The following is a 19,454-nucleotide window of genomic DNA, read 5'->3' as shown; positions in this document are numbered from 1 at the left end:
TGGAGTCCGGACTTCTCCTGGGAAACCATTCCCCACTTCAACGTCCCTAGGCATAGCAAGGCCAAGACCCCCTCGTTTCCCATTGATTTCCATGCTCAGCAGCTCCCCGGGTCTGGCCCAGCTCAGAGACTCTCGGCCTGGGGAACAGTCTCCCACAAGGGAAGGGCTGGAAGCCCCATTGCTGGGACCTTGCCAAACACACTGGAGATGGCTCTGAAGAAGCCCGTCCCCGGTCTGAGAGTGAGGGGCTCCTGGGGGCTGTTTGTAAATCTAATGTCCTTTGGGGAGAGATTCTCTCCCCATCTTTCTGCCTCTCCCCAGACAGACAGGGGACACCATCGAGGACCCGTAATGCCACTCACTTGCTCTGGTGATGGAGCGATGGATGGAGGATGTTCAGTGTCATCCCTCGCCCTTCTCCTCACTCTCCAAGCCCAAGGCAGGCTGGAGAGGGGGGTGGTGACCTGAGGAGTTACCCTGCCCAGCCAGCAGGCAGGGTGATGACACTGGGTGATCGGCTGGCTGTGAAAACAAGAGTCTGTCTTATTGCCAGGGAAAGGAGAAGCTTGGCCAGCAGCAGGGGGTGCAGAACATCACCCTAGTGCAGGGGTGACAACAGATCCCATCTACTGTTTACCCACTTCCACTAGGCCCAGAACCCTGCCGAAGAAGGAAAGAGGATTGGTTTGGAATGATTTGTTCTTGATAAATCCATGCTCACTAGACCTAAGAACCAAATTATCCTGTAGGTGCTGCTGACAAACTGATTGTTTAAGAATGTATTCCAGTATCTCTCCAGCTATGGAAGTGAGGCGAGCTAGTCTGTGGGTATGTCTACACTACGGAATTATGTCAAAATCCTGAAATCCCAGCACTTTACACACCTTCCTGGAGCCTCCCAACCCCCCTGGGCTGTCGGGACTGCGACCCCAACCCTACTGATGAGAAACAGGCCTGGGGAGGGGAAGATACTGGCTCAGGGTCACACCAAGTGTCAGAAGAATAGATGGGACCCAGCAGTCCTTCTTTCCAGGCCCCTTCGCTAACCACAGCTGCACACTCCCTCCCACAGCTGGCAATTACAAGCAGGCCCTCATGGCCGCTCCCCCTGCCTATGAGAGGGAGTGTGCTCCGCTGGAGTCACTGGACCAGGGGACTGGGAGTCAGGACTCCTGAGTTCCATTGATGGGATTTCATACTTTCCCGCTATTGGAAAGTGCTGGGAGAATCCCCCAGGCAAAGCTGCTCTGACAGTGCTAAGCAGCATCTGACCATTCAAGGGCGGAGCGCACTGCCCAGGAAGAGGAGTGTTTGGCTCTGGGGTTTCACTTCATCCCAGTCTAGAGAGAGGGGCCCAGCCATGGAGTTTGGCTCAAGAAGACCAATTCTCCAGTTTGTTAAGGGCGTTTTGAATTCCAATTCTGTGCTCCAAAGTGCTTGGTGTCATTTGCAAATTTTAGAAGCATGCTCTCCACTCCATTTTCCAAATCAGTAACGAAAATATTGAATAGTACCGGAACCCAGACTGATCCCTGCCGGACCCACTAGGTACACCCTCTCCGTTGGACAGCCAGACATGGAGAAGGGCTCTTGGAGTCTGGGCTTTCAACCAGCTCTGCACCCACATCACACTGATTGCATCTAGACCACATTTCCCTTGTTTGCTTGTGAGAATGTCCTACGGGATTATGTCAAAAGCCTTACTAACACCAAGATAGATCCCATCTACTGTTTACCCACCTCCACTAGGCCCGGAACCCTGCCAAAGAAGGAAAGAGGATTGGTTTGGAATGATTTGTTCTTGATAAATCCATGCTCACTAGTCCTAAGAACCAAATTATCCTGTAGGTGCTGCTGACAAACTGATTGTTAAAGAATGTATTCCAGTATCTCTCCAGCTATGGAAGTGAGGCTAGCTAGTCTGTGGGTATGTCTACACTATGGGATTATACCGATTTTACAGAAACTGATATTTAAAAACAGATTGTATAAAGTCGAGTGCATGTGGCCACACTAAGCACAATAATTTGGTGGTGTGCGTCCATGTACCAAGGCTGGAGTTGATTTCTGGAGCGTTGCACTGTGGGTAGCTATCCCATAGCTATCCCATAGTTCCCGCAGTCTCCCTCACCCTTGGAATTCTGGGTTGAGACCCAGTGCCTGATGTGGCAAAAAACATTGTCGCTGGTGGTTCTGTGTACAGCCTCACCCCTCCCTCCATGAAAGCAGCAGTCAACCGTTTCGCGCCTTTTTCCTGGGTGAACTGTGCAAATGCCATAGCACAGCAGGCATGGACCCTGCTGAGCTCAAGACAGCAATCATGGACATTGTAAACACCTCGAGCATTATCGTGCAGTCTGTGCTGAACAAGGACCTGCAAAACCAGGCAAGGAAGAGGCGGCTACGGCAGCACGGCGACGAGAGTGGTGAAGACATGGACACAGAATTCTCTCAAACCGCGGGCCCCTGTACTTTGGAGATCCTGCTGGTAATGGGGCAAGTTCTAGCCACTGAATGCCGATTTTGGGCCCAGGAAACAAGCACAGACTGGTGAGACCGCATAGTTTTGCAGGTTTGGGACAATTCCCAGTGGCTGTGAAACTTTCACATGCGTAAGGGCACTTTCATGGAACTTTGTGACTTGCTTTCCCCTGCCCTGAAATGCCAGAATACCAAGATGAGAGCAGCCCTCACAGTTGAGAAGCGAGTGGCAATATCCCTCTGGAAGTCTGCAATGCCAGACAGCTACCGGTCAGTCGGGAATCAATTTGGAGTGGGAAAATCTACTGTGGGGGCTGCTGTGATGCAAGTAGCCAAAGCAATCATTAAGCTGCTGCTACAAAAGGTTGTGACTCTGGGAAATGTGCAGGTCATAGTGGATGGCTTTGCTGCAATGGGATTCCCTAACTGTGGTGGGGCGATAGATGGTACCCATATCTCTATCTTGGCACTGGAGCACCAGGGCACCCAGTACGTAAACCTCAAGGGGTACTTTTCAATGGTGCTGCAAGCACTGGTGGATCACAAGGGACATTTCACCAGCATCCACGTGGGATGGCCAGGATGAGTTCATGACGCTCGCGTCTTCAGGAACACTACTCTATTTAAACGGCTGCAGCAAGGGAATTACTTCCGAGACCAGAAAATAACAGTTGGGGATGTTGAAATGCCTGTAGTTATCCTGGGGGACCCAGCCTACCCCTTGATGCCATGGCTCATGAAGCCATACACAGGCAGCCTGGACAGTGGTCAGGAGCTGTTCAACTACAGGCTGAGCAAGTGCAGAATGGTGGTAGAATGTGCATTTGGCTGTTTAAAGGTGCACTGGCGCACATTACTCACTCGCTCAGACCTCAGCCCCAGTGTCCTCTTTGTTATTGCTGCTTGCTGTGTGCTCCACAATCTCTGTGAGAGTAAGGAGGAGACCTTTATGGCGGGGTGGGAGGCTGAGGCAAATCACCTGGCCGCAGATTATGCGCAGCCAGACACCAGAGCGATTAGAAGAGCACATCAGGAAGCGGTGCACATCACAGAAGCTTTGAAAACGAGTTTCATCACAGGCCAGGGTACGGTGTGACGGTTGTGTTTGTTTCCCCTTGATGAACCCTCCCCCCCTTGATTGACTCATTCCCTGTAAACAACCCACCCTCCCCCTTCGATTACAGCTTGCTTAAGGAAATAAAGTCACTATCATTTAAAAATCATGTATTCTTTATTAATTCATTATAAAAAGAGGGAGAGAACTGACAAGGTAGCCCGGGTGTGGTTTGGGAGGAGGATAGGAAGGAAGGAAAAGGCCACTAAAAAAATTTCAAAGTAATGACAGCCTTTTGGTTGGGCTGTTCACGGGGGTGGAGTGGGCGGGTGAATGGAGCCTCCCCCCATGCGTTCTTACACGTCTGGGTGAGGAGGATGTGGAACATGGTGAGGGTGGTTATACAGGGGCTGCAGCAGCAATCTGTGATCCCTGCTGCTGTTCCTGAAGCTCCACCAGACGCTGGAGCATGTCAGTTTGATCATGCAGCAGCCCCAGAGTTGCATCCCGCCACCGCTGATCTTCCTGCCGCCACCTCTGATCTCCCTGCCACCACCTCTCATCTTGAGCGTCCCTCCTCTCCTCACGTTCACTGGCATCTTTCCTGTAATTTGATACCACGTCCTTCCACTCGTTCAGATGAGCTTTTTCATTGCGGGTCGCTTCCATGATTTCTGAGAACATTTCGTCTCGCATCTTTTTTTTCCACTGTCTTAACTGAGATAGCCTTCGGGATGGAGTAGGGAGGCTTGAAAAATTTGCAGCTGCATGAGGGAGGGAAAAAAGGAAGAGAAGTATTTAAAAAGATACATTTTACAGAACAATGCTTATACTGTTTCACGGTGAACAACACTATTCACCTTACATAGCACATGTGATTTCACTACAAGGTCACATTTTGCATCTTAATATTGAGTGCCTGCGTCTCTGGTGTTAGAGATCTCACAGACGCAGGCTGGGCAGCAGAATTCGGCTTGCATGCGTCTATGTTAAGCCATTGTCTTTCAGCTTCTGCAGCCTTCATATATCCAGCGCCCTCCTTTACCAAATAGCAAGCAAAGCCCGTTCAGTGCTGCTTCTTTCCTCTTAATATGCAGAGGCAGAAACCACCCCTACATCCAATTCTCTGGGATGATCGCTTTACCCCTCCTCCCACGGCGTGGCTGGTATCATGGAAGATCACTGCTAAACACCTCCCTCCCACCTTCCCCCCCCATCGTCTGGCTGGTAGCAGGGAAGATCCCTGCTAGCCAAACGCAAAAAAGCTCAGCGCCAATCACCCGCCCCCCTTCCCCCTGCTTGGCTACCTGCAAGGAAGGATTTCTTTTAAGCAAACAGCCCAGTAGGAATGGCCATCTCTGTCCCCTTAATTAAATTCCTGAATTTCAACCAGGTTACCATGAATGATATCACTCTCCTGAGGATAACACAGCGAGATAAAGAATGGATGTTGCTTGAATGCCAGCAAACACCGGGACCATACGCAGCTAGACTTTGTCATGCAGTGATACCAGATTACTTGCTACATGCATGGCGTGGTCAAGTGTCCTACCATGGAGGACGGAATAAGGCTGCCCTGCCCAGAAACCTTCTGCAAAGGCTTTTGGAGTACCTCCAGGAGAGCTTCCTGGAGATGTCCCTGGAGGATTTCTGCTCCATCTCAGACATTTTAAGAGACTTTTCCAGTAACTGTACTGGCCGTGAATGCATCCCAAGTCCTCTGGGCAAATTAATCATTAAAAAATGCTTGCTTTTAAACCATGTTTTATATTTACAAAGGTACACTCACCAGAGGTCCCTTCCATGGCTTCATTGTGTGGGATAGTGGCTTGGGAGGGCTGGGAGGGTAATTCCGTCAGAGTGAGAAAAAGCTCCTGGCTATTGGGGAGAATGGAGTGCTGTGTGCTCTCTGCAAGCTCGTCCTCCTCTTCCTCCTCCTCATCTTCCCCATCCGCAGAATCCTCAGCCATGGCTGAGATTACCACCCCAACCTCGGAATCCACAGACAGGGGTGGGTTAGTGGTGGCGGACCCCCCTAGAATTGCATGCAGCTCAGCATAGAAGCGGCATGTTTTCGGCCCTGCCCCAGACCTTCCGTTTGCTTCTTTGGTTTTCTGGTAGGCTTGTCTGAGCTCCTTAACTTTCACTCTGCACTGTACTGAGTCCCTGGTGTGGCCTCTCTGCATCACGGCCTTGGAAATTTTTTCAAATGTTTTTTCATTTCGTCTTTTGGAACGGAGTTCTGTTAGCATGGAATCCTCGCCCCATACAGTGATCAGATCCAGTACCTCCCGTGCGGTCCATGCTGGAGCTCTTTTTCGATTCTCAGGAGACTGCATTGTTACCTGTGCTGATGAGCTCTGCGTGGTCACCTGTGCTGGTGAGCTCTCCACTCTGGCCAAACAGGAAATGAAATTCAAAAGTTCACGGGGCTTTTCCTGTCTACCTGGCCAGTGAATCCGAGTTCAGATGGCTTTCCAGAGCGGTCACAATGGTGCATTGTGGGATACCGCCCGGAGGCCAATACTGTCGAATTGCGGCCACACTAACCCTAATCCAACATGGGAATATCGATTTCAGCGCTACTCCCCTCGTCAGGGAGGAGTACTGAAATCAGTTTTAAGAACCCTTTATATCGATATAAAGGGCTTCATTGTGTGGACGAGTGCAGGGTTAAATCAGTTTAACTCTGCTAAATTCGGTATAAACGCATAGTGTAGACCAGGCCTGTAAGTCTCAGAGTTCTCTTTGTTCCCTTTTAAAGATAGGTCCTGTCTTGTTGAAGGGTGGGAAAATGTCCTTCTTCAGGGATCTCAGACGAGAAATGGAGCACAACACCTGGTTTGTTAAGGCCACAAAAACAGAGGCAGGAACCTCTTCTCTCCTGCTGGCAAAGAACCCCAGGTACCTAAGAGACAGGGACTCACATCCCTGAATGGGCTTTAAAAAAGGTAGTGGTTAAAAAGTTTTGCCCCGACCATTTCTTGTTTCTACAGATTAAACGTTTTAGCAAACTTTAGAATTCCTTGGTGCTAAACACCGTGAAACTCCCCTTTCTCCTTCACAGAGGGTTTTAACGCCCCTTATCTCACTCAGGCTCACGACTGCCCAGAGTTCGAGAACTGTCCCTGTTCCCATTGGACAGATGGGGAGGAGCCTGAGGTCCAGAGAAGGGAAGTGACCTACCCAAGGGCCTACACAGCAAGGCGGTGGCAGAGCCAGAAAGAGAAGCCACCAGTCCTGACTCCTGTTCCAACAACCAGCAACCCCCCCTCCTCCCCAGAGGCAGGGATAGAGCTCAGGAATTGAGATGGTGGAGAAATTTAATTGAAACCGTTTCTGTCAGAAAATTCCATTCAGACTAAACCACTTTCTTTCTCGAAATCAAAATAAATGGGATGAAAGTTCTTTGCAAAAATATTTTGTTGCAAAACAAAAGCATCTCCTGTTTGTTAGAGTGTGTTAAATTGCCTCGTTGCACACAAAGAGGAGACACTTAGATTACAAACATGAGATAAGATGCTTCACTCTGAGCTAAGTAGTTGCTGCTCTTAACAATTTCAAAATAAAAAATACAAATAAAAGAGACTATTTCAGCTAGTCTATTATGTCATAATCTGCTCTGAGTAAAGGTGATAGGACACCTCATATTATGCACTACCCCTAGTGACACTCTCCAATGGATCCCCATCCTCCACCCAGCGTGAGGTAGGTAGGAGCGGATCATTATTATCCCTACTTGAAAGAGGGAGAAGCTAAGGCTGAGAAAGGAGAATTGACTTGTTTTAGGTCACACAGCCAGCCAGTGGCAGAGTTGGGAATAGGACCCAAGAGCCCTGATTTTGAAACTAACCATCAGATCTTGAATTTCAAACACTGAATGACTTGAGTAAAGTGTTCTCAAATGAGCTGCAGACCAACACTGCACAGTAATTATTCAGCAAGTATTTTAGGAGAACTGCAATGTTAGAGAGAATCATGAACTGCTCAGAGATCATTAATGCACCGAAGCAGCAGAATTCATCAAACATATAATTGGTTCTGACTTATTTCCTTGGTCTTCAAAGAGAACAACAAGGACCTGAGTCGCCTCCCTGTCAATAACCCCCTGCTCAGCCAAGCAGGGTAGGGACTGAGGACGGGAGGCTGAGGGTTTTCACCAGAGAGCCCAAAGGATGGCCCAGGTCACCGGTGGGGATCACTGCCCGAGCACTATTTCAGCCCTACATTTTTCGGTGGACCTCCCACAGTGGGTGGTGCCGAGCGCATGCGCGCGCACACACACACACTGGATGGAGGAAAAGGTGAAACATAAAGGACAAACCCTAATGTCCCCAGTGATTCTAAGGGACAAAATCCCAGGTGCAGAATAAAATTCTGCTGCCTTAAACTTGTATTTTCCATGCCTAGAATTCAACTGTCAACAGATGGATCAGACTGAACAGGGTTCAAACCTCGAGGAGGCTCTTACCTTCTAAACAGGGATGGCTGTTTTTTAGTAAAATCACTAAAAGGGAAGGAGAAAACTCAAAAGAGGTTCCTCCTGGCGCTCACATCTGTGAACCTGAATACTCTCTCAGTCCTCAAAGAGAGACCTGGAGAAGACGACTTGCTGAAGCAAAGCCACAGGGGTCTCTGAGGTTTCCCTGGCCCTTCGCCCCTGTCCTGCCTGGCTGATGTCAGCATCTCTCTGTGAGGTCACCACCTCCCCACCACCTTTGACCAATAGTCTGAGGTTCTGCAAAAGGCCTTTGTGATGTCACTGCCACACCCCTCCCTTGCTGTGCTAATGTCCTGCCCCTGGCCAGGCACTTTGGAGGTTTGAGCTACACCCTGTGGATCACCCCACTCAAGGAGCATTTGTTCCAGGAAGCAAGCCGTCTAGACAGTAACACATCAGACACTGCTCCCAACACTACACTCAGTTTTTCAGAAATTAGTCAACTTTATGGCCAGAAGAGACCATTAGAGCATCTAATCTGACCCCTTGCATATCACAGGCCTCCTGTATGACACAATAGCTACTTTTGGGGCAAACACATTCCACAAAGGCATCTAGTTTTCATTAAATATCAGGAGATGGCGAATCCACCACTTTCCTTGGTAGCTTGTTCCTGTGGTGAATCATCCTCGCTGGTGAATATTTGTGTCTTATTTGTAATATGAATTTGTCTCTTTTCACCTTCCAGCCATTGCGTCTTGTTATGCCTTTCTCTGCTAGATTAAAGAGCCTTTTCATACCCAATCTTTTCTCTCCATTAAGGCCCTTCAACACTTCAATGAAGTCACCTTTCAATCTTCTTTTGATAAGCTAAACAGGTTGAGCTCTTTCAATAGCTCACTAGAAGGCATTTTTCTCCAGCCCTCAGAACATTTGTTGGCTCTTTGCTTATCAGAATCCTGAACCCCAACTGGATGTGGTTCTTGTTCTTCTGCACAACATAGCTCCTGGAGAAGAGGGATCTGCAAATGCACATTCATATGATACCTTTGTTTAATTGATGAAAACATAAACTAGACACTTAGAGGATTAAAACTGATTTCAGCTGATGGACTGGTTTACTAGGTTTTTATGCATTTGGACAATGAAATGTTGAATGTTTACATTCATATCAAGCCCCCTCCCCGCCGTATAGTGGAGCTCCTGAACATAATGGAGAGTGGAAATGAAAATGTTTTTGTTTTTTTAAAAAAAGAAAGAAAGTTATAAGAGAACACTGGGGTTTGAACTGAGGACCACTTAAGCTGCAGCAAGTACTCTACCACTGAGCTATACCCCCATGACAACAAGTGTATGGAATGATGATCTCCAGGACTTTGAAGGACAAACCCTGCTTCATCAAGGTCCTTTGCCATTCCCAGACCACAGGTGGTTTTAATAATGGGGTTTGATTAAACTTCTTAAATGTGGTTGTAACGAGGCGGTGTGGCTCCCCTCCTCATCCGGGAGGGTCGAGCCCCGTCAATCATCCCTAGGGGCGGGGCCTCTAAGCGGAAGTCCCGCCCCCCAAGAGGGTCAAGCGGCGACCCGGAAGAATAAAAGCTGGCCCTCAGCTGGAGCCCAGCCACCATCAGGAGCAGATCTGTCTGTGGGAGCTCCTGACGGGGAAGCTGCTGAGGCCAGAGGCCGGTGTCCGGACTGGCCAGAACCTCCCTGCTATGACGGAAGCTGCTGGAGCTGCCCGGCGCCCGCTACGATGACGAGGGGCCGCCCGGCGCCCGCTACGACGAGGGGCCGCCCGGCGCCCGCTACGACGAGGGGTTGCTGGAGCCGCCCTGCCCGTTGCGGCCCCGAGGACCCCCGGAACAGGCCTGGCCGGACTTCCCAGAAGAGCTGCCGGACCTGCCGCCCAGCCCTGGCTGTGAGGAGCCGATGTGGTGGGACGTCCCTGAAGCTGATCCCACAAACCAGGTAGGCTTGGAAGGGGATACAGGAAGTAGCCCGGGGGAGCGTGACGCCAGCCAGGCTGTAGAGCTACCCTTGCCGATATCAGTGTATTTCAGTCAGGATCCCCACTGACCACCGGTAGTGGTGACGGCTGCTACCGGGGCCCCGGGCTGGAACGCAGAGGAGTGGGTGGGCCTGCGTTCCCCCTGCCACCCGTAACTGGGTGGCAGATTCCCCCTCTTTCCTGCCGAAGAGGCAAGAGCTGTTATAACTGTGTTTGGTGCCCCGCCTGAGCCAAGGGCTGGCCCCCCTCTGACTTTGCCACTGCTCTGCCCTGCTCCAAAGGGCCAGAGCTGCTATAACTGTGTAACTGGTGCCCCGCCCGAACCAAGGGCCGGGCCCCCTTTGCCTGGGCCACTGCTCGGCCTTGTCCCAAAGGCCCGAGCAACCCGCACTCCTGCCAGCCTGCCCTGAACCAAAGGGCCGGAGCTGGGATAACTGTGCATTGTTACTCAGCCCCGCAGCAGAGGGTCTGAGCCCCGAACTGACTGTATATTGTTACTCAGCCTTGCAGCAGGTGGCCTGAGCTCCTAATTAACTGTGTGTTGGTGCCCTCCCGAACCAAGGGCCAGGCCCTATCCACAGGGACTGACTGCCCGCGCGATGGGCGACAGTCCCAAGAACTGAGACCCGCAGATGACAAGTCGAGGCCTGTGTGGCTCCCCTCCTCATCCGGGAGGGTCGAGCCCCAGCGAGTCTCGCTTACAGTGGTAAACACCACAGCTTGCACACCCACCGATATAGCTTCTCCCACTGACATAGCTGCCACCTCTTGGGGAAGTGAATTAACTACACCCACAGGAAAACTCCCTCCCCTCAGCATAGAGCAGTGGTTCTCAAACTATGAGTCAGGACCCCAAAGTGGGATGTGACCCTGTTTTAATGCGGTTGCCAGGGCTGGCATTAGACTTGTTGGTGCCTGGGGCTGAAGCCAAAAGTCAAGCTCTGGTTTTTGCCCTCCCCCAACTGGGGCAGAGCTCAGGCTTTGTCTCCTCTGCCTCTGCTCAGTGTGGAGGGGCTTGGTCCCTCTTTCCAGGGCCATGTAGTAAGGTGGTGTTGGTTTTTTTTAGCAGAAGGGGGTTGCAGTGAAAGGAAGTTTGAGAAACCCTGGCAAAGAGCCTCTGAATTTGTCTAGACTTAGCTCCCTGTGGCACCATGGGTAATCAGACACTGAAAATACAGCCGTGTAGACACCACACACCAACCTTTCCTAGCAGGCAAAAATCAAACCTCCACAGAGAGATGCCTGTTGTTTTTTAACCCATCTCCCTAAGCACTCAGCCACAACCACTTAACAAAGGGGCTTTTCTACACTATGGTTCTGGTCTCACTGAAGGGTCATTTCCAATTGTTTGCTCAGAGCAGCATTAGGGAAAATGGTGCCCTGGGCAAAACTTGTACTTTGGCACTTCCCCATTGCCCCTGAATGATCCCCACTCCCCCTTTACTGCTAGCTCCTGCACTCCCAAAACTTGCACCTCCTTCACCCCTAACTCCTGCCCCCTCCTGTGCCCCCTTTGCCCTTAACTCCCTGTACCACCAGCCATTGCCCCTCTTCTGCAGCCCCTTCACATGGTTTCAGTGCTGGGGGCCCCGCACTTGTTCTCCCTTTCCCTGGGCTTTGGCATCACTAGCCCCTGCTTAGTGTGTAGTGTTCAGTGGTTCCCAAAATGTGGGGCATGACTCCTAGGGGGCACAGAGGAACATTCATGGGGGCACCTCAGGGCCTGAGCCAGCCCCCATGGAGGTAGCACCATTCAGCCTCACTCTGTCCCAGCTCTTCCCCAACCCCCCGCCTTAGCCTGGGGCTCTGGCTTCCAGCTTGGCCTTGACCCCCTTACTCATCTGCACCCCTCTCCCTAGCAAGCAACAGCCCCACTCCCAGCCTCGGTTCTTGACCACGGCTTCTGAGGGTCCACAGCCATGGATGGCAAGTTTGTAGAAATTTTGGTGGTGCCCAGAACCTGCCCCCCAACTCTGCCCCCCAAAATCCACCCCCACCTGCCTAAGGCTCTGGGAAGGGGTTTGGGGGGGAGGTCTGGGGTGCAGATCCTGGGCTGGGGATTAGGGTGCAGGAGGGGTGCAGGGTGCAGGCTTTGGGATGGAGTTTGGGTGCAGGCTCTGGAGCGGGGGTGTAGGAAAGGGGTGGGGGTTCAGGCTCTGGTTGGGAGTTTGGGGATAGGAGGGAGTGCAGGGCTGAGGGCTGTGGGGCTGAGGATGAAGGATTCATGATGCAAGATGGGATTCAGGGCTAGGGCAGAGGGTTGGGGTGTGGGGTGAGGGCTGTGGGGCTGAGGATGAGAGGTTCATGATGGGGGGGCTCAGGGCTGGGGCAGAGGATCAGGGTGCAGAGGGATGAAGGTTGGGGCTGAGGATGAGGGGTTCATGCTGTGGGGGGGCTCAGGGCTGGGGCAGAGGATCAGGGTGTGGAGGGATGAGGGTTGGGGCTGAGAATGAGGGGTTCATGCTGCGGGGAGGCTCAGGGCTGGGGCAGAGGATCAGAGGGATGAGGGCTCTGGCAGGGGATGAGGGGTTTGGGGCGCTGGGGAGGCTCAGAGCGAGGGCGGAAGCACAGGGCAATGGCAGCCTGCCCTGCCAGTAGGGTATGGCAGGCGCTAGGACCCTGGGACAGCAGACAGCAGTTCTGCCGAGAGCCCAAGCAGGCAGATACGCGCAGGGGGGGGATACGCAGGGGTGGCAGGCGGGGGCTGGGACCTGCTCCAGGCAGGGATGCGGCGGGGGAGGGAGGCCCGCGGGGGCCGGGGCCTGATCCAGCAGGACCGGGGGAGAGACCCAGCTCCAAATATTGCTGGAGCAGGGCACCCAGCCCTGAATATTCCTGGAGCCAGAGCACCGCAAAGATATATAATCTGCTGCCTATGAAGAGGGCACTGTTTTAGGGTTATGTTTTCAATCACTTCTACAAAGTCCAATAAAAGCTATTTCTCACCCACCCACCCCTCTGTCAGGACGGATTAGGTATGTTCTGCTGCCCTTCACTCATACAGGAAGGATAATAACATTTCATTCCATTCAATCCTAAAGTGATTTGTAACCCACCACCAGCCAAAACTGGTCATTTTGGGAAAGCAGCCCCATGATGCTGCATACCTAGGCAGAGTAGGTGTATCTGTGCAAACACGGTCTGTTCCTGAAGTCTTTCCCCCAGCTCCTCATTAGATGTGAGGGGGGAGCTCATTCAGCCCCCGCTTCCGCTTAGTATTTAAAAACTCCTTATTGTCCCTATCTCTCCTAGCCTTAGATTTCTCCTCCTGTCTCTTTCTTGACAGCTCAGATGAGGTGGCCAAATGGTTGAGGTGATGGCCTACTAGTCCATTGTTCTCTGCTTGCATGGGTTTGAATCCCATCCTTACCAGATGTGTTGAGTCTTCACCCTTCCTTTGTAGAAAACCATCTTCCCCCTTTGGTACAATGACAGATCACACAATGTTGCTTCTTGCAAACAAAACCTACTCAGAACTCCCTTCCTTTAAATAAAACGTCTAAATCCCAGTTTTCTTTAAAAAAATTCTCTAGTGGTGTATTTCTTAGTTTTTATCTCAAAAGGTAACATCCTCATCATCTCCTCCAAACACCCTGGGACCTCCCCAAATTATTAAAATACCCTCAACCCAAGCAAGGTCAGAGCAGTGAACCAGAGCTCGTGTCTAGGCCAAGTTGTTCTGAAGGAGGCAACTCAAACATTTTCTCCCTGCTTCTCTTGGCAAGGTCTGACTGAGAAAACTAAATTCCCCAAACTGAAAATTTTCTGCTGAAAAACCAGTACTAGTTTGTTTGGGGACTTTGATTTGAAAGTATTATTGTTATTATTCTCTTCTGATTTGTGAATCAGTTCAGTTCAGTCTTTCTCCTCCAGGTGTGTTTCCAGCTGCTGAGTTGTGGGGGAGAGAGGCCAAGTCATGATGTCTCTTCCCCTCTTTCATAGTTTCTTCCAACTTGATAGGAAGCTCCTTTGCTACAATGTGAGTCAAGCAGTGTCCATTGTCTCTGTGCTATCTCAGAGAAGCCTGCATTGTACACAGTTCCTGGGATAGTCCTTGGGAATGTGGATACCTTCAATGGGCCAGCAGCGAGTCTGGCTCCTCCCTTGTCGCACCTGAAAGGCTGGTGGTGGGCATTTCTCAACCTCATGACATATCTCAGTAACGCACACAAAGCAAAACTTCATAACTTCTCAACCAATGAGAGCACACACAATCCAACAAGATATTAATGTTCAACAGATCAAGACTTTTGAAATGATACCTCACCAGGCAGACTTTGTACAAACCATGTCATCATTATATGAGAGTGGTGAATATGGGGCTTCCAGGTGCTGCTTTGAGCACAGCGTACCACACCTGGGCTTCCATTGCAATGGAGACGTACCCTTAGAGTCCATCTCTCCTGGGATAAAGATGGCAGCAGGGCTGGCCTGGGTCATCTGACTTGGGCTCATGGACATAAAGCTCAGAGGCTAAAAACTGTGGTGCAGATATTTGTGTTCACACTGAAGCCTGGGTTCAGAAACCCTCACCGGGCCTCAGAGGTTGGGCTCAAGCCCATATGTCTGCACTGTAATTTTATAGAGGTTTGGAGGGAGTTTAGCAAGTGGAAATGGTAAAACCACATTGAGGGGACTGGACCACTGACCTATCAGCTCTTAACACCCAAACTTTCAGTAACTCTATTATCAGTGCCTGTGAGTGTAATTTAAACCATAGGTCCATCTAGCTCTGAATCTTGTCTTCTGACAGTAGCCAATACCAGGTGCCCCAAAAGCCACTCCCCAAGGCACTACTGGGAGTTGAACCCAGGATCTCCTGTTTACAAAACAGGTACTTTAACCAACTAAGCCATGGTGCCTGCTGTTATTTAAAGCCTTGTGTTTGCCCACACCTGACTCTCTGACAAGCCCCACTGGGCCCTGACAAAGCCCAGTGTTTGCTAGTGTTTGGCTTCTGTAAAGCAGAGGAGAAGGTGAAGTTTTGCTCCCAAGGTGTGTGTGTGATTCTTTGGACAGGTTTACACTACAAAATTAGGTTGGTCTAATTACATTACTTAGGCTGGCAATGCAGTTCTATCAACCTAATCCCAGTGCAGATAGCGGCTCAGCTGTTAGAACTTTCTGGAGCTATGAAAGGGGAGGGGCCCAGCCTCTGTAGCAGGAATGCAGGGCAGGAGAGTTCACGGCGGGCATTATGGGATACTGGTGGAGGCCAGTTATGGTGATATAATGACCAGCAGCATTTACACTGACAATTTGTCACTTTAAGTTTGCTGCACAAAGCTCTAGGCCTCTTGTCGAGGTGGTTTTATTTTGTCACCAAAACAGGGCAGTTTTGTCGCCAGACGTGGCATTGCAGCGTGTACACCAGCCACAAGCTGCCAACCGAGGGAGCGTTGTGTGTTTTTCACACATCTGAGCAATATAATGATGCTGAAATAACTTTGTAGTGCAGACCTGGCCAAAGATTCACACACACACACACAACTTGCAAGGAAAACCTCACCTGCTCCTCTGCTTTGCAGAATCCAAACACATGCAAAGCTTATCAGGCCCCAGTGGGGATGGCAGGGAGTCAGGTGTGAGCAGACAGTGTACTCTAGCTACAGGAAGGTACCATGGCTTAGCTGGTTAAAGCCCCTGTTTTATAAACAGGAGATCCTGGGTTCAACTCCCAGTAATGCCTTGTTGAGTAACTCTTGGAGCACCTGGTATTGGCTACTGTCAGAGGACAAAACACAGAGCTAGAATGACTTTTGGTCCAGCCTAGTATGGCTGTTGTCATGGTTTAAATTACACTCACAGGCACTGACAATAGAGTTACTGAAAGTTTGGGAGTTAAGAGCTGATAGGTCAGTGTTCCAAGCTCCTTGCAGATGACCCCATTCCTCTGGGACAGGGGCAGGTCTGGGCTCTCACACCAAATGGCTCATTGTGGCTGCCAGAATCTGTGAGCAGCTCATTTAGTTTCCACCGAGGATTGAGTCCTGCTTCGTGCATTTGTGTGTGAGAATGAAAATCCTAAACCGCCCTTTGAAATAACGAATGCAGCAGGACGTGTTATTGTCCCTGCCTCAAAGCAGACAGACCAATGGAGAAATGCCATTGAGTCCACGGTAATACTCCACTGCCATTTTACCTTTTTTGCTTGCTAAACTCCCTCCCAACCTTGTGGGGTCCAGAGCCCGGTATTCAGCCTGAGCCAAGATGTCTACACTGCAAATTTACCACCCCACAGCCCAAGCCCTGGGAGCCTGAGCTTGCATGGGACAGCCCTGGGTGTTTCATTGCAGTGTGGACATAGCCTAGCATTATGTCTACACTGCCATTAACACACCCAAGTCACTATTCTCAAACACTGGGTCAGCTGATTGAGGCTTGTGGGGCTTGTGCTGCAGGGTTATAAAATTACAGTGTAGACCCTTGGGCTTGAGCCCAGCCTCCGAGACCCCACGAGGGGTGAGGTCTCTGAGTCTAGGCTCCAGTCTGAGCCCCAGGAATCCAAATCAGATCATCCAGGCCAGACAGGCCACAGGGATTTTGTCACAGTATAGATGCCCTCTCAGGGTATGTCTACATTGCAACGTAAGCCCAGGGTTAGCAGAGGTCATGTCAGCAGCCCCAACACATAAACATAAACCATGAGGAAAAGACCCACTCCCAAATAAGCTGGGCAGTGTCCTTCTCCCTATGGTTCGTAAGTCCAGCAACCAAAAGTCCTTTAACATGAGCCATCCCCTCTCTGCACCCTACTCACAGCTGTTGTCCTTAGTCAGTGCAAGCCCAGAGGTGCCTCTGTACAGTTCACCTGCCATCCTGGGTGGAAAAGAGGGAAAATAAGAAGGCACCGTACTCACTGTGCTGTCTAGGGACTCACTCATCCCTCCACAGCCACCCTATCCTAAAGTTGGTCTAACATCTAAATTTTAGTATTAGGACCCAGGCCCCAGCCCACTTGGCTTTGGAACCCCTGTCCACTGCCTAGCAAGTGCTATTGAATTGAGAGTGAGTCCCTCAATCGGAGTCTGCCAAGTACAGTTGTGCTGCCCTCGATTCACACAACAAGGATAACAACGCTTTATTTCTCCTGCCCCAAAAACAAGGAGACTGGGAATCCAACACCAGGCAAAAGTGATCATTTCGGCAAGCAACCCAACATATTTCCAACATACCGTAAAATCCACATGCAGATTCATACATGAAACCTTGCAAGAAAATCTTCCTGAGGCGGGGGTCTGAAGCACCTGCTGCTGGAGGGAAGGAGGGAGCTGTGGGTTGGGATTGAGGGGCACTGGGAATAGGAGGGGGCTGTGGGTTGGGACAGAGGAGAAGGGTGAAGAGGAGTAGGCTCTGGTGGGGAGACAGGAGCAGTGTGCATAGGAGGGACTAAGGGTTGGGACTGAGGGGCACTGGGAAAAGAGGGGACATGGGTTTAGGCTGAAGAGCATCCTCGTTTGGGGATCCAGCAGGAAAGGGGAAGGCAGCAGGTGATTCTAGTTCCTTAGGGATATTCTGTGTTTGTATGTGTGTGTGTGTGCAGGGAAGGAACATGCTATATGCCCAGAGGCCTTTATTCCTCCAGGCTGCAAGGACAAAGGGGCTGTCAGGAAGTTGCCCCTTCAAACCCACACAGAATAAGGCCCTTCTGAGGAAAGGGAAAATCCTGAAGAGAAAAAGTAACATCAAAGAGGACTCCAGAAAGACAGTCAAGAGCTTGATGAGTAGCTTAGCACCTGACCAGGGACTTGAACCCTGGACCCTCAGATTAAAAGTCTGATGCTCTGCCAACTGAGCTAGCCAGGCTCACAAGTAACAAGAGCAACTTGGGGCAGAGGAAAAGCTAGTGAAGAAAACAAGTGCAAGAAACAATAGGGGAAACCTGCTGCTCTCACTGGCCTGGTCAACGCTACGAGTTTATATTGAATTTAGCAGCATTAAATTGCATTAACCCTGCACCCATCCACACAACAAAGCCCTTTATATCGATATAAAGGGCTCTTAATACCGATATCTGTACTCCTCCCCGACGAGGGGAGTAGCCCTGAAATTGGTATTGCCATGTCGGATTAGAGTTAGTGTGGCTGCAATTCGACGGTATTGGCCTCCGGGCACTATCCCACAGTGCACCATTGTGACCACTCTGGACAGCAATCTGAACTTGGATGCACTGACCAGGTAGACAGGAAAAGCCCCATGAACTTTTGAATTTCATTTCCTGTTTGCCCAGCGTGGAGCGCCGATCAGCACAGGTGACCATGCAGTCCCAGAATCAAAAAAGAGCTCCAGCATGGACCGTATGGGAGATACTGAAGCTAAGGCTTTTTCTCAGCTCATTTCACCACCCTCTATCCTGCTGGGGTTGAGTTTATCGCAGGTGTTACCCAAAATTGGGCCAGCTAGTAAGTGTAGGGAGGACTAATGACCCACCAGAGTTTGGCAGAAAGCAGCACATTTATTATACTGACAGCTAAGCTCAAAAGAAGAAGGAGGGGAGTGTCACACTCACACTTACATACTCACGCTCCCAGGACAGGCACAGCACTGGAGATGTCAGGATTCTGCAAGGTAAGTGTCCCACAGCACAGCTATGGACGGTGCGATGAAGGTAAGTCTTCCTGAGGCACAGTGAAATACAACGCAGAGAACCACTGGCCAGGCGGTCCGGGCAAAGGGCATTCACTGGAGGTACAAGCTTGTGAGTGCTCTCCTGAGCACATGGCCCCTTCTCCTTTTAAGGACCTGCACCTAATGGTCTGCAACTAGAGATGACTTGGCTGCATCTGGTTGGTCACACTCCACCTTGGGCAGTGTCCATGCTCTGGGGGTGTGAGTGCTGCCTAATTAGAGTCCCAGACACCTTGTCTACCTGGAAGCTCTTCTGCTCTTCAACCAGCCCATTCATCCCTCGAGTAGTCCAGGAGGGAGCGGGAAGGGTAAAGCCACTTCACGGGCATTCAGAGAGGGAGAGGAGACAAAAGTGGGAGCAGGGGAAGTATAACAGACCTTTTGAGCATAGAAATCACTGCTGCTCCTACAACAGCAGGGACAGGCCAGTAGGAGCTGGGAAAATTGAACCCTCATGTTTCTGCCTGGTTTCCAACCAGCAACCTTCTGCATGTCAGGTAAATGTGATAACCACTACACTACAGAAACTCTGTCCCAGGTGTCTGCCCCTCCCTTCATAAGGACATAAGGATGGCCATACTGGGTCAGACCAAAGGTCCATCGAACCCCACATCCTATCTGCCAACAGTGGCCAATGCCAGGTGCCCCAGAGGAACTGAACCTAACAGGTAATGATCAAGTGATCTCTCTCCTGCCATCCATCACCACCCTCTGACAAACAGAGGCTAGGGATACCATTCCTTACCCCTCCTGGCTAATACCCATTCATAGACTTAACCTCCATTAATTTATCTGGAAGAAGAAGGAAGAGTACTTGTAGCACCTTAGAAAATGAACAA

General features: G+C 50.6%; 4 non-coding genes across 4 annotated transcripts; 1 reads left to right on the top strand and 3 right to left on the bottom strand.

Annotated features, from left to right (window-relative positions):
• Window positions 1-14,775: 14,775 nt before the first annotated feature.
• TRNAT-UGU lies at window positions 14,776-14,849 on the bottom strand. Its single transcript has one exon. It is a non-coding gene; the product is annotated as a tRNA-Thr (tRNA).
• Window positions 14,850-15,602: 753 nt separating this feature from the next.
• Window positions 15,603-15,676, top strand: TRNAI-UAU. The gene has a single exon. It is a non-coding gene; the product is annotated as a tRNA-Ile (tRNA).
• A 2,044-nt stretch (window positions 15,677-17,720) lies between these two features.
• On the bottom strand, window positions 17,721-17,793 carry TRNAK-UUU. Its single transcript has one exon. It is a non-coding gene; the product is annotated as a tRNA-Lys (tRNA).
• A 1,277-nt stretch (window positions 17,794-19,070) lies between these two features.
• Window positions 19,071-19,143, bottom strand: TRNAV-GAC. The gene has a single exon. It is a non-coding gene; the product is annotated as a tRNA-Val (tRNA).
• Between the last annotated feature and the right edge of the window lie 311 nt (window positions 19,144-19,454).

This window comes from Gopherus evgoodei, unplaced genomic scaffold (genome assembly GCF_007399415.2).
Source record: "Gopherus evgoodei ecotype Sinaloan lineage unplaced genomic scaffold, rGopEvg1_v1.p scaffold_155_arrow_ctg1, whole genome shotgun sequence".
Taxonomy (NCBI): Eukaryota; Metazoa; Chordata; order Testudines; family Testudinidae; genus Gopherus; species Gopherus evgoodei.
The sequence above is the reverse complement of the archived record's forward strand: the minus strand, read 5'-3'. Positions and strand labels throughout refer to the sequence as shown.